The sequence below is a fragment of the Triticum dicoccoides genome, chromosome 7B, assembly GCF_002162155.2.
Source record: "Triticum dicoccoides isolate Atlit2015 ecotype Zavitan chromosome 7B, WEW_v2.0, whole genome shotgun sequence".
Lineage (NCBI taxonomy): Eukaryota > Viridiplantae > Streptophyta > Magnoliopsida > Poales > Poaceae > Triticum > Triticum dicoccoides.
This window is the reverse complement of record NC_041393.1, coordinates 334749769-334762619: the sequence shown is the minus strand read 5'-3', so window position 1 is coordinate 334762619 and position 12851 is coordinate 334749769.

The following is a 12851-nucleotide window of genomic DNA, read 5'->3' as shown; positions in this document are numbered from 1 at the left end:
CACAATCTCACGGTCTAAGGAAATGATACTTGACATTAGAAAATCTCTTAGCAAACAAACTACACGATCTTGTGCTATGCTTAGGATTGGGTCTTGTCCATCACATCATTATCCTAATGATGTGATCCCGTTATCAATGACATCCAATGTCCATGGTCAGGAAATCATAACCATCTATTTATCAACGAGCTAGTCAACTAGAGGCTCACTAGGGACATGTTGTGGTCTATGTATTTACACATGTATTACGGTTTCCAGTTAATACAATTATAGCATCAACTATAGACAATTATCATGAATAAGGAAATATGATAATAACATTTTATTATTGCCTCTAGGGCATGTTTCAATAGCCTCCCACTTGTACTAGAGTCAATAATCTAGTTCACATCACTATGTGATTGTAATGAATCCAACACCCATGGGGTTTGATCATATCTCGCTTGTGAGAGAGTTTAGTATTCAATGGGTTTGAACCTTTCAGATCCGTGTGTGCTTTACAAATCTCTATGTCATCTTGTAGATGCAGCTACCACGCGCTATTTGGAACTATTCCAAATAACTGCTCTACTATACGAATCCGGCTTACTACTCAGAGTCATCCGGATTAGTGTCAAAATTTGCATCGACGTAACCCTGTACAATGAACTCTTTTACCACCTCCATAATCGAGAAAATTCCTTAGTCCACTAGTTACTAAGGATAACTTTGACCGTTGTCCTGTGATCCACTCCTGGATCACTCTTGTACCCCTTGACTGACTCATGGCAAGGCACACTTCAGGTGCGGTACACATCATAGCATATTGTAGCGCCTATGTTTAAAGCATAGGGGACGACCTTCGTCCTTTCTCTCTCTTCTGCCGTGGTCAGGTCTTGAGTCTTACTCAATACTCACACCTTATAACATAGCCAAGAACTCCTTCTTTGCCGCTCTATTTTGAACTCCTTCAAAATCTTGTCATGCTATGTATTCATTTGAAAGTACTATCAAGCGATTTTGATCTATCCTTATAGATCTTGATGCTCAATGTTCAAGTAGCTTAATCCAGGTTTTTCATTGCAAAACACCTTTCAAACAACCCTATATGCTTTCCAGAAATTGTACATCATTTTTATCAACAATATGTCAACAACATATACTCATCAGAAATTCTATAGTGCTCCCACTCACTTCTTTGGAAATACAAGTTTCTCATAAACTTTGTATAAACCCAAAATCTTTGATCATCTCATCAAAGCGTATATTCCAACTCTGAGATGCTTACTCTAGTCCTTAGAAGGATTGCTACAGCTTTGCTTACTTGTTAGCATCTTATAGGATTGACAAAAACTTTCTGGTTGTATCATATACAACCTTTCCTCAATAAAATCGTCGAGGAAACAATGTTTTGACATCCTATTAGCAAGATTTCATAAATAATGCAGTAACTGCTAATATAAATCCAACAGACTCTTAGCATCACGACGAGTGAGAAAGTCTCATCGTAATAAATTCCTTGCCTTCTCGGAAATGATCTTAGCAAGAAGTCGAGCTTTCTTAATGGTGACTGAGGGAGTCCTGGATTAGGGGGTATCCGGACAGCCGGACTATATACTTTGTCCGGACTATTGGAGCTTGAAGATACAAGACTCAAGAATCCGTCCCGTGTCTGGATGGGACTCTCCTTTGCGTGGAAGACAAGCTTGGCGATCCGGATATTATATTTCCCTCCTTGTAACTGACTCCATGTAAACCCTAGCCCTCTCCGGTGTCTATATAAACCGGAGGGTTTTTAGTCCTTAGGGAGAGAATCATAATCATCATAGGCTAGCTTTTGGGGTTTAGCCTCTACGATCTCGTGGTAGATCAACTCTTGTACTACTCATATCATCAATATCAATCAAGCAGGAAGTAGGGTTTTACCTCCATCGAGAGGGCCCGAACCTGGGTAAACATTGTGTCCCTTGCCTCCTGTTACCATTAGCCTAAGACGCACAGATGGGGACCCCCTATCCGAGATCCGCCGGTTTTGACACCGACATTGGTGCTTTCATTGAGAGTTCCTTTGTGTCGTCGCTGCAAGGCTTGATGGCTCCTTCAATCGTCAACAACACGGTCCAGGGTGAGACTTTTCTCCCCGGATAGATCTTCGTGTTGGGCGGCTTCGCACTGCGGGCCAATTCACTTGGCCAACTGGAGCAGATCGATAGCTACGCCCCTGGCCACCAGGTCAGGTTCGCAAACCTGAACTACACGGCTGATATCCGCGGAGACTTGATCTTCAACGGGTTCGGGCCTACGCGAGGAGCGCCGAACAATCACGATGAGCACGACTTAGACCTGTTGTCGGACAATGCTCGGGATATCACCCCTGTAGTAGCGCCAGACCTAAATCCGGAGCAGACTGCGTTGCCCAAGGACGGGTGGATGGACCCTGCCCGGCGGGCCGCACACTCATTGTCGGTAGAGCCGAAAACAGGCCTCACCCCCAAACACGCCTGTGACACTGGACCCCCGGACTCGTATCCGGCTGTAGGTTCCAGTCCGTGCGCTCTTGAGCCCGCCGAACCTGGTTGGCCTCCGGTAATGGAGTTCACCACTGCGGATATCTTCTAGCACTCACCCTTTGGCAATGTGCTGAACTCTTTAAAGTCTCTCTCTTTGTCAGGAGACTCTCGGCCGAACTATGTACGGCTCGAGTGGGAAGCAGGCGACGAAGGAATTCGTTGCCCACCCACCACCCACTTCATAGCCACTGTCGATGACTTAACCGACGTGCTTGACTTAGACTCCGATGACATCGACGGTATGAACGACGATGCAGGAGAAGAACAGGAACCACCGCTCACGGGGCTGTGGACAGCCACCTCCTCATACGATATATATATGGCGGACACTCCGAAGAAAACCAATGGCGATGAGGCAATGGAGGATAACCCCTCAGGGAAGAAAGCTAAGCATGGGCGTCGCCAACGCCGCTCCAAGCCCCGCCACAACAATACCGGCACAGGAGACAAAAACAATCTGGATCATGCCAAAGATGGATACAACCCTGATCAGCCTGCCTTCAAGCAGGCCGGACTGGCCATGGTCGGATACTTGGAGAGGAACAACTATATGGCCCCCTCCAAAGATGAGGTAAGCCTCGGTGATGATGAATTCGGCGTGCCTGAGGACCCCGTGGAACAAGTTCGCTTCAAGCGACGGCTCACGGCCACTGCAAGGAGCCTGCAAAGAAAGCAACAGCAGCTCAAAGCTGACCAAGATTTGCTCGTGGACAGATGGACCAAGGTCCTGGCCACCGAGGAATATGGACTCGACCGCCCCGACAAAGGGCACACACAGCATAATTTGCTACCTCAACCTAAGAAGGAGAACCTAAGGCACATACCCCGACGTCAACATACCACCACGGTCCAAGACAATACGAAGGAAGCACGAGGAGGCATCCTCAAGCCTCGACGCAATCATCATAAATGCCAAGTCAGGGAAGTTGGTGCCGAATTCAGCGGCCCCTAGTCCGGTCAGCGGAAAAAGAACAGCTCAGGCCCATTCGGCCTTGGCAGCATACTCGATCAACCATGTGAAATTCATGGTGCCCCCAGAAGGGCGGCCAAACATACCAATAGAGAATGTCGGATCTTCCAAACAAAACGGCCGATCTTGCGCCAGAAACAATGAAGGGAGGTCTCAAACAACAAAAGACCAGTCAAACATGGTGAGGAAGATCCCCTCACAGTACAAAAATACAGTCGATCGTCTCTAATCACATCGACCATCCGGACAACACCAACCATAGCAATTTTATTGCACTCACTATCTACCCAGTGGCTTGGGGGCTCCATTTTACACGAGCCCCCACAGGCATAAAACTATCAATAAAATCTCTTCAAAGATGCAAGGTGCATAAGCCATGTTTTAAACTGACCCACATACTAATGGTTGTCTTCGGATCACCAAACAAATACCACGCCAAAGAATAAGTCTTTGGCATTATCCCCTTATATAGTAATTACCACATACTACCGGGATGAACCACGTTGGCTAGATTCAACGAGGTACAACATCAGGCCAGTCCCGCGTGACATAGTCACAGTTATGGGCAAGGTCGAACCCCACCCTTAGAGTGGAAATCATACCGTCGCTGGAATAGCGAGTCGTGCCTGTTTATCAAGTTTTGATTTGGCAGCCAAACACCCGGACACCAATTGAGGAATCCGAACTACTTTATGGCATGGTTCAAGCCAGGCTCCGCTCAGGCACCCGCGGTTCAACCACAACGGTACATGCAGCTGCCTCTAAGCATTTGTCTTTACAGACTAACTTTGGCGTAGAACAGGACTGCGACACGGAATCAGCTCGGACGCACAAGGCAGGAAAACATAAGGCAGTCCGGATACACCCGAGATCCACACACAACCTCCCCCAGTCCGGCCACGACAAGTTCCGCCAAAAATACTCCTTCTCATAAGCATAAACCGCACTCATATGCATAGACATGTCATTTTACTACAATGCGTAGACTTAAATAACACTTACTGGCCATCGTTTCTCATTGACGCCTCTTTGTCACAAACGGCACCCACGCCTTATGTTATGCCCGATTATGCCAGGGGCTTCGTAGTACGGCAATAAAGTCCGACCACCTTTTCGGTCGCTCGGCACCCCGAACTTATAACACAATATGCATCAGCTCCGAATCATGTCTTGGGTCATTAGTTGGGTTTGCCCGGCTCCCATGTTTTGGTACCTTACATTTCGCTCCATCGGCTAAGGTAGCGCTGGGAGAACTACTGCGATTTTGTCTCGGTTCTTCCGGACGAGCACCTCATTAGAGAAAGCCAAAAACTGACTGTCATGATACAGCGAGAGCTAGTCAGCTGTTCGAGAGGTTGTAAAATCTTTAAAGATTTATTCCGCATAATGCCATTTTAAATGCAAGGTGCGACGGATCGGTCTTCGGATCAGGCGCCGATAGAGCCCCTAGTCCGGCCTTCCGAACACTAGGGGCTGCGCCCACCATACTCGAATTCCTATTGCTAAGTGAGAGTGATAAAGCCCTATAGTATGATTGCCTGGTTCATGGTGAGGAACACCTCCTTAAATGGACTCAACAATGGGATAAAGAGTGTTCAGGTATGTCCCGAACACCCCAGTACTTTTTACGTGGGGGCAGAAGCCGACGACTGGCTAACTCTCAGGATTTACATACACTAAACAGCCACACAGGAAGAACAAACGTTCAAACAAAACAGGCAATAACTAATAAAAGTGCCATTATCCCACATTACAAAGAATGGCAAGACTGCGTTGAGGGAAATATAGTGTCGGTGGTACACTTATCTGCCACAAGGCGGGCTCCTGTTAGTACACCTTCATAGTACAACTCGGGTTTGCGATGCTCCTTACCCTCCGGCGGCCTCTCAGTCATCAGCTTCTCAGCATCAAGCTTTCCCCAATGCACCTTCGCACGGGCAAACGCCATGCGCGCACTCTCTATGCAGACAGATCGCTTAATGACATCAAGCCGAGGGCAAGCGCCAACAATCCGCTTCACGAGTCCAAAGTAACTGCTTGGAATTGGCTCCGCGGGCCACAACCAGACGACCAAGCCCTTCATGGCTAGTTCGGCTGCCTGGTGCAGTTCGACCAGCTGCTTCAGCTGATCAATAAAGGGCACCGGATAATTCGGCACCAAATACTGCGACCAAAAATCCCTCTCCGCAGACTTCTTCTCCTCGGTCCGGTAGAATTGGGCGGCATCTGATATGCTGCGAGGCAGATCCGCAAACACCTCTGGACAAACAAGAATTCAGCTTAGCGCTCAGAGTTCCTCCCATTATCATGTAAAAATGGCCATGAATACAACAGGCCTTACCAGCCACAACCTTCCAGGCCTCCTGAATGTCCCTCAAAGCACCTCGGGCTTCCTCCCGAGCATCCTCTACGGCTTCGAGAGCTTGGGCGAGTTCGGATTCTTTCCCTACTAGACTCTGCTCCAAGCCCTCGCTTTTCTTCACGGCCTCCAGGAGCTCTCGCTCAGCTTCAATGACCCTGGCCTCGTGCTTCTCACGAAGAGCCTGTTCGGCAGCGGCCTTACTATCGGCTTCGGCCACAGCTTTCTTTAGTGCCTCAATTTCGGCACTTGACCCCAGAGCATACAATGCAAATATCTTAATTAGGCACAACTTCTAGTTCGTGGTCAACTTAGCACAAGGTTCCGGCATACCTTGCTTGTCCTCCAACTGCTTTTTCACGCGGCCAAGTTCCCCTTCCGCCCGTTCCAGACACTGCTTTAATTCGGACACCTCCGCACTATGAGCAGCGGTCATCCCTGCAGACGCCTGTTTTCAAACAAAGGGATACACGTCATTAGCTGAGTCTCCTGCAAAATGGATAAAATTGATCCCCTATTCGGCTCTCTTCCGCCGGACAGTGCATCAGGGGCTACTACTCATATTATGACAATCTCCCAAAGGTCTCTTAAGAAACATACCTCAAAGCTCTTTATAAGACTAAGGCAGGATTCGTTTAGTCCGCTCTCAGCGGACTAAATCTTTTCAATCACCGCACCCATAAGGGCACGATGTTCATCGACGATAGACTCGCTTCTTAGCATTGTCAATAGACCGCCCGGCAGCCCTGCTTGGGCACAGGCCGCTGGCGGAACAGGCAAGCCCCCAAAAGGCGGCTGCTCACCTGATCCCGGAGCATTAAAAGTCTCCAGGACTGTGTCCGGCTGGGGTCTGGAGTGAAGATCACCCCCGCCATCGACACGGATAGGAGCCGTTGCTCCCGTGTGTCCGGCCCTATGGATATGCCCCCCTGGTCTAGCTCCCGCTGAGACGACACCTCGGTGTCGCGCCTAGGCTTCGGGGAAGGGGCCTCTGGAGGCGTCTCGCTCACCAGGGCATCTGAGCTTAGCGAATCCTCCGATGAGGACTGTCCGGCGTGGGACACTGACGGGTTGTACGAAATATGGCGGCAGTTAAAACTATTACATTCAAAACAACCCCGGGCGCGTATGCTAGTTCGGATTTCGTATACTTACGACTTTTCCAGGGGCTGGGCCCTGGGATCCCACTCCGGGTTGCTATCAGTAGCCGTGGTTGATGCCTTTGGGAGGGAACCTCTCCCCCTCTTTGGCGATTCGGCCTCCAGGGATGAGGACACCGTCCTTTTCTTCCCTCCCCCTGCGTGAGGCTCATCTTCCTCCGCCTCCTCCTCTTCGTCTTCGGAAGAAGGATGGTCGCTGGAGTCTTCAGATTTTGCGTCCGAAGCATCGCGACGACGGAGGCCACTCCGGGTCTTCTTGACCTTCTTGGAAGCCTCTTTCTTCGGCGCCTCGTAAGGCGCTGGGACCAACATCGTCGTCAGAAGAGGTCCGACCGGTTCCTCCGACAGCGGGGCATGATAATGTATCCGCTCCACCTTTTTTATCCATCCCTGGGGTTATGATAAAGCATGATTGAAGTATCTCCCTCAGGACATTCCAACTCAAGCGTGGATGGACAGAGCATAGCAATAACTTACCGGCCTTGCAGAGTGGGATAATTGATACCCACGGTCCTCGGCGGAGACCGGCCATGATTTGCCGGACTTAAAGAGCACCTTCTAGATATCCTTGTGGGAGGAACCATAGAGCTCCCGAAGGGTCTGGTGCTCGGTTGGGTTGTATTCCCAAAAATTGCAGGCTCGACGCCGGCAGGGGAGAACCAGGCGAACTAACATCACCTGGACTACATCGACGAGTTTGACGTCCTTGTCAACCACACTCTGGATGCACGTCTGGAGCAGTGACAGCTCAACGAACGAGAACCAGCTCATGCCCTTCTCGGGCCAGGACGTGAGCCGCAGTGGGGCTCCAGATCTGAATTTGGGAGCCGCAACCCACTTTTTTCCGCGCGGTTCGGTAATATAGAACCACTGCTGCTGCCACTCCTTGACGGAGTCATTGAAGGTGCCCGTCGGTCACACAACCTTGGGCATCTTGCTCACCATGGCGCCGCCGCACTCGGCGTACTCGCCACTCACTACCTTGGGCTTCACATTGAAAATCTTCAGCCATAGGCCGAAGTGAGGTTTAATTTGGAGAAAAGCCTCACACACGACGATGAACGTAGAGATATTAAGGAAAGAATTAGGGGACAGATCATGAAAGTCAATCCCGCAATAATACATGATACCGCGAAAGAATGGGTGAAGGGGAAACCCGAGCCCGCGGACAAAATGAGGAAGAAACACGACCCTCTCATGGGGCTCCGGAGTAGGGACGATCTGTCCCGCCAACGGAAGACGATGGCTAATCTTTTTAGCTAGGTACCCGGCCTCTCGGAGCCTCTCTATATCCTTCTCCTGGACAGTAGAGGCCATCCATTTGCCTCCTGCTCCAGATCCGGACATCTTTGGAGAACCTCTCTTCGCTGGAGAAGAAGAGTGCTTGGGCGCTAGGGCTCGAGCAGAGGGGAATGGACTAGCAGAGGGAAAAGGCGTGGGTAAAGAGGAAGAGACCTTATCTCTTTATAGGGGCGGTAAAAGCTTTTGCGCCTCCCCACTTGCCTGGTGTAACCCGCTTGTTCTCCACTCGCCGCAATTAGCGGTGCGTTTGGGTTGCCCGTACCCATATAGATGAGAATCCCGCAATAAGGGGACATGATCTCTGCTTCGGCAAGACATGCAGAGGAAACCGCCTCGCGATATGCGCTGAGGCTGGTTGTGGAAAAACGGTTCGAATAATGACTCAACCGTAGTATCATGTCGCTTTGTCTAAAGTTGTCAGCAGATAGCACTTGTGAAATATCATGCTCTCTACGATGGTATGAGAAGATCATCTTGCAGATCCGGACACGGTTTAAGTGTTCGATAGTTACTTTGGAGTATTCGGAGATGGAACCCGCCTTGCAATGTCGAAGACAAAACTGCGCGCCGGACTCATCGTCATTGAAGCCTGGTTCAGGGTCTACTGAGGGAGTCCTAGATTAGGGGGTATCCGGACAGCCGGACTATATACTTTGTCCGGACAATTGGAGCGTGAAGATACAAGTCACAAGAATCCGTCTCGTGTCCAGATGGGACTCTCCTTTGCGTGGAAGACAAGCTTGGCGATCCGGATATTATATTTCCCTCCTTGTAATCGAATCCATGTAAACCCTAGCCCTCTCCAGTGTCTATATAAACCGGAGGGTTTTTAGTCCTTAGGGAGATAATCATAATCAATATAGGCTAGCTTTTAGGGTTTACCCTCTATGATCTTGTGGTAGATCAACTCTTGCACTACTCATATCATCAATATCAATCAAGCAGGAAGTAGGGTTTTACCTCCATCGAGAGGGCCCAAACCAGGGTAAACATTGTGTCCCTTGCTTCCTATTACCATTAGCCTAAGACGCACAGATCGGGACCCCCTACCGGAGATCCGCCGGTTTTGACACCGACAGTGACACTTACCATCATTGCTCGTCTTCCTTTTAAAATACATCTGTACCCAACAGTCTTATGTCACGCCCAATATGCGATACTATCCTAAAGAGACTCGAAGGTCCCACCAAGGATAGAACCGCATATTGATACGCTTTTGCAAGGTGGATATCATTACATCAACATAACATAATAGATGGGGATACATACAAAAGGCATACAATGCCACACGAATACAATATCATCTTACATAAGAGCACCATCCGACTACGGATGAAACACAAACAGAAACTCAAACGACATCCACCCTGCTAGCCCAGGCTGCCGACCTGGAACCTATCCCTTGAATGAAGAAGAAAGCAGAAGAAGAACTCCAAAACAAGCAAACATCGCTCTCGCGTCATGTTCATCGCATAACCTGTACTGGCAACTGTTGTTGTAGTAATTTGTGAGTCACGAGGTCTCAGCAATCCCATTACCATGGGTATCAATACTAGCAAAGCTTAATGGGAAAGGAAGGGGTAAAGTGGTGAGGTTGCAGCAGTGACTAAGCATATATGGTGGCTAACATACGCAAAAGAGAGCGAGAAGAGAGCAAATGGGACGGTCGTGAAGCTAGCAATGATCAAGAGGTGATCCTGAACTCCTACTTACATCAAACATAACCCAAAACTGTGTTCACTTCCCGGACTCCGCCGAGAAGAGACCATCACGGCTACACACGCGGTTGATGCGTTTTAATTCGGATCTGGTGTCAAGTTATCTACAACCGGACATTAACAAATTCCCATCTGGCACATAACCGCGGGCACGACTCTCGAAAGTTTATACCCTGCAGGGGTGTCTCAACTTAGCCCATGATAAGCTCTCGTGATCAACGAAGGATATACCTTCTCCTAGGAAGACCCGATCAGTCTCGGAATCCCGGTTTACAAGACATTTCGACAATGGTAGAACAAAACCAGCAAAGCCGCCCGATGTGTCGACAATCTCGATAGGAGTCGCACGTATCTCGTTCTCAGGACACACCGGATAAGCGAAGCGTACAGGTACCGACGTAACCCAAGTTTCCAAGGGATGGTCCCGCACGGTGCTCTAGTTTGGACCAACACTTAGACAAGCATTGGCCTGGGGGGCTAAAATAAAGATGACCCTTGAGAGAGCGACTACCAAGGGAAAAGTAGGTGGTGGTGAAGCAAATGGTAAAACCAAGGTTGGGCCTTGCTGGAGGAGTTTTATTCAAAGCGAACTGTCAAGGGGGTCCCAAAAATCACCTAACCGCGTTAGGGACGCAAAATCCGGGAACATAATACCGATATGATGGAAACTAGGGCGGCAAGAGTGGAACAAAACACCAGGCATAAGGCCGAGCCTTCCACCCTTTACCAAGTATATAGATGCATTAATAATATAAGAGATATTGTGATATCCCAACATAATCCTGTCCACCATGGAGCAATCTTCAACTTCACCTGCAACTAACAGTGCAATAAGAGGGGCTGAGCAAGCGGTAACATAGCCAAGCAACGGTTTGCTAGGAAGGGTGAAAAGGTTAGAGTCTGACATGGCAAATTGGGAGGCTTGAAGAGCAAATGATAGGTAGCGCAGCAAAGCGATAGAACGAAGCAACTAGCATAGCAATGATAGTAGTGAGATCCAGGGTACTGGTCATCTTGCCTGAGATCCCGCTAGGAAGAAGAACGAGTCCATGAAGAAGATGAAGCCACAAAGACGAACCAAGCGTAGACGAACGAATCCTCACGATCGCAACAAAACGGGAACTATCGAGAAGAAGCACACAACATGGTAAACACACCACACATAGACATGTCATGATGCTCAACCAAGTATGATGCAAGACAAGACTACATGAAGCTACTCATGGCAAGAGATGATGCAAACAAGGGCAACACATCAAGGCAAGTTTAAATGAGGCCGGAAACAACATATAACAATTCTGGTAAGTCCTCATATGCAAGTTTAGAAATTAGTCCAGAACTGAATAAACATTTAGTTGAAGTTGTTAAACCGCAAGTTAAAGAGCACCATGATGATCTACACGAAATTCTAGTCAAGTTACATATAAAGTTCATTAGATTCGGAGCTACGGCCTAGAAGATATGAGCAACACAAGATAAACATGGCATTGATGCAAAATGCATACAAACATCAAGCAAACACCTCAAAACAAAGATGCAACATGATAATATGAAACTACATGCAAAATCAAGCAAGTCTCATATAAAGCACACTCAAAAGGGAGCAACGGTTCAACACATACACTATACAAGTTTAAAGGACAAGCTGTCCAAAACAGCAACTAGGCATCTTACAAGCACCAAAACAATATGCTACAGCATCCCAACGTGGAAACAAAAGGCATGGGCATGAAGTACAGGTAAAGCATGACAAAACGTGAACACTGAGTTATCTCCAGAAACAACTAGAACATGCTCAAAAGGACATGGCAAGATTGCAAATAATAATAGTTTTAGGCTTAGCAGAAATAACATCAGGTTGCAATGTTTGGAGCTATCAAACAACATGTTACAGGAAGCTATCATGGCAAACAAAGGCATGTAATCCTAGTACTAAAGACAAAGAACAAAACTCCCTTACTGAACTAATTCTGAAGATCAACAGGAAATGTGGTAGCATCCATGCAAACATGGCAAATGATATGACAGATTCAAACATGGCAGGAAAAACAATAAGTAGGCATGTTGGTGACCTTGTACCACTCACCACAGAGCAAAACATGGCATGACAAGGTGACCAACAGTAAGATGGCATATTTATGAAGCTAAACATGGTAAGATCAAGTTCATAGGGTGCATGGATCAATAACAACAATCATGGCAACATTGAACTTAATGTTAACACGCTGACAACAACATTATTTAGCAAGTTTGGAGCAAGATAACAACACGTTACATCAGGCTATAAATGTAACCAGGGGAATAGATGGATAGAGCATGACATTTATTACAAAACATCCTTAGTGTACATCTCCAGATTATGCATAGAATGACTTGTAGACAGTTTCAGCAGGTTAACATCATGTAGCACTCTTGCAACGATGATTTCGCATCGAGATGGACACAAATGAACATGACCCAATGGAACAAAATGTAGAGCACATCCATATGAACACTTTGATATATTACACGCACAAAACGGAGCAGTATGCATGGAGTTGTGATGCGTGGAACAGGGCATGAAAATGCAAATATTCGGGGACTTACAGGAATATACCACTCTGAGAAATGGACGGGGAGATGCGGGACGAGGCGATCCGGGAGGGGGCCGCGTGTTTGGATCAGATCCCGGTGGATCTCATCCACCTTGCAAATTCCGGGCCGGATCTCGCCGGATCCGGCCGGAGTTTTCGCCGGAGACGGCCGGAGTTGAGGAGGGAGAAGGGGCCAGCGAGGGAGTGGCCGGAGAAGGTC